We start from the raw sequence: 2,316 nt of genomic DNA, 5'->3' as shown, positions 1-2,316 counted from the left end.
TAGCAAGAAACTTAGCTCAGTTAGAATGTTTTCAGGATGAGAATGAATCTCTCGCTTTTATCTATCAATCCTAGGGCAATTTCTAGGTAGCTAATATAGAAACATGCATTAATGAACAATCTTAATGACAATTACCACAACTCAACAATCTATAGTTGGGGCTAATCCCTCCTAACCTATTTAAACCCTAAAATCTAACAATTGAACTACTCAGACATTGCTAAGCAATTCATAACAGCAATTAGGCAAGAAAACTTCATTAGAATAGTAAATAGATATTAATGGAGTTCTAATCACAAATTATAACTTTGGATATTCTCTCCAATCTATCAAAATCCTAGAAAACCTTGCTGTGAAAATAATAAAACCTGAAAGCACACTTTGCCTCTAACATGGTGGCAAAGCTTATATAATTAGGTAAAAATTCGTCAAGGGTAATCTTGTAAATTGGTGAAGACTTGGGCTTCAAGTCGGCTGTGACCAAACGGGCTTTCTGCGCGCTTCGCTGTCGTGCGATGTCAAGACATGAACATCGATCGATTATTCCTCTTCAATATCGACATATGGTCGAGCTCGATGGTCATCTCGGGTGCTTGCTACAAATATCTCCAAAATGCTCCAAAATCATCACTTATCTCCAAATCACTTCTGATCCTATAAATATTCTAAATAGACTCTATAATATAATAATTAGTAGTAAAAACACCTATAAACCATGGGTGAAAGTGGATCAAATATAAGGCCTACTAAACCTCGGCCCAAACCTGCCCCGCAACAAGCTTTAACGGGCCAGACCCGCGGTCCAAGTCCTCCTTTGACATCTCTATACAGACAGTCTATAACCTTTTTGGTTTTAAAAAAGTAAAAAAATATTAGAGACTATAAATAGAAAATAAAAATAGGAATTCGTCGATCCGAGAATTCTATTCTAAGTTTTTCAGAAAAAATGGTTTTTACATAGATGAATTTTACACTAATTATCCCTTCGTAATTTTGTTTTCATTCTTATCTCTAATTATTACATTCCTTAGATTTTTTTTATGTTTGAACTCGAATTACCTATGATCCAATTTTGTAAAAAAAAAACAGAGTACTAAATCGCATATTTAATGTATTAATTTTACAAGAATAATATTAAGGGAAAATTGGAAAAAGAGACACCCTCAACTTTTGTTTGTCCTAATAGTACTTTTAATATTTTTGGTCATGTTCGGACATGTTTTACCCTTTTATTATGGAAAATATAGTAAACTAAATTTAAAAAATATAAAAAAATATGAAATATACTGGAAACTTCAATATGACTACTTATATGTTTAATTTTCTTTTAAAAAATAGTAGAATCATATTTTATTTAATCTTCTAGCTGGGGTTAGAATAATCATTCTGGTCATCTACCTAATCTGGAAATCAGATACTAACACGAACAAAACTTTCTTTTATATTTTATCTATGCTAGAATTCGTGAGGCTATATTCTAGCTACATATCGTTAGTCTATACAGTAAATATGGAAACTTCCATATTTTGATTGATATTTATCCTAAATCTATCCTAAATCTTTCATAATATCTTCTCTCCCACATTTTACTCTGCTAAGGATCGAACTCGGAATCTCTGATTTCGTAGACCAGCGCCTTATCCATTGGGCCACAGAGTCTAATTGTTTGTTTTACGATATATTTAGCTTATAGACATTTTAAACCCAATTAAAGATCATGGAGAAGAAATGAACCAAAATCTAGTCTGAACAATTCAAAGGTGTATGAATTCCCAAAACTGAATTTCTCAAAAGTCAAAAATGAAATGAAACAAATCTAGACTGGACACAATTGAACGATACATCATCAAACAAAAAAAAGCTGAAACTTTGTGACAGAAGAAAGATCCATATTCAGGAAAACAAATAGAAGATCACCAGAAACTTAGGTACATCCTCAGAAACTCCTAACACAATTCAGTTAAAGAGACAAATTATTGGTACTTATTGATCCTACGGAAGATGATAAAGTATTGTCTTTTGAGAAAATAAGAGAAATGCACAATGCAAACATTCGTTATAAACCTTGTTTAATCCTCAAACAATGGCTTCTGCAGTTTTCTCTACCAGTTTCTGTAGCTTCTCAGGACGGGTACCTTCGGCTTTATCTTCCTCATAAGCTGCAACATGAACTCCAAGAGCCGCACGACCCGACAGGTAAAGGTTCCGTGACCAAGCAGCGTCCCATTCCACAGCTTTCGCTGTACTACATGCTACACTTCGACCTCCTGGCACAATAGCTCTAGCAGCGCTCTGCTCATTATATGTACATATCAG

This window comes from Brassica oleracea, chromosome C2 (assembly GCF_000695525.1).
Source record: "Brassica oleracea var. oleracea cultivar TO1000 chromosome C2, BOL, whole genome shotgun sequence".
NCBI classification, from domain to species: domain Eukaryota; kingdom Viridiplantae; phylum Streptophyta; class Magnoliopsida; order Brassicales; family Brassicaceae; genus Brassica; species Brassica oleracea.
Note: the sequence above shows the minus strand (reverse complement) of the source record.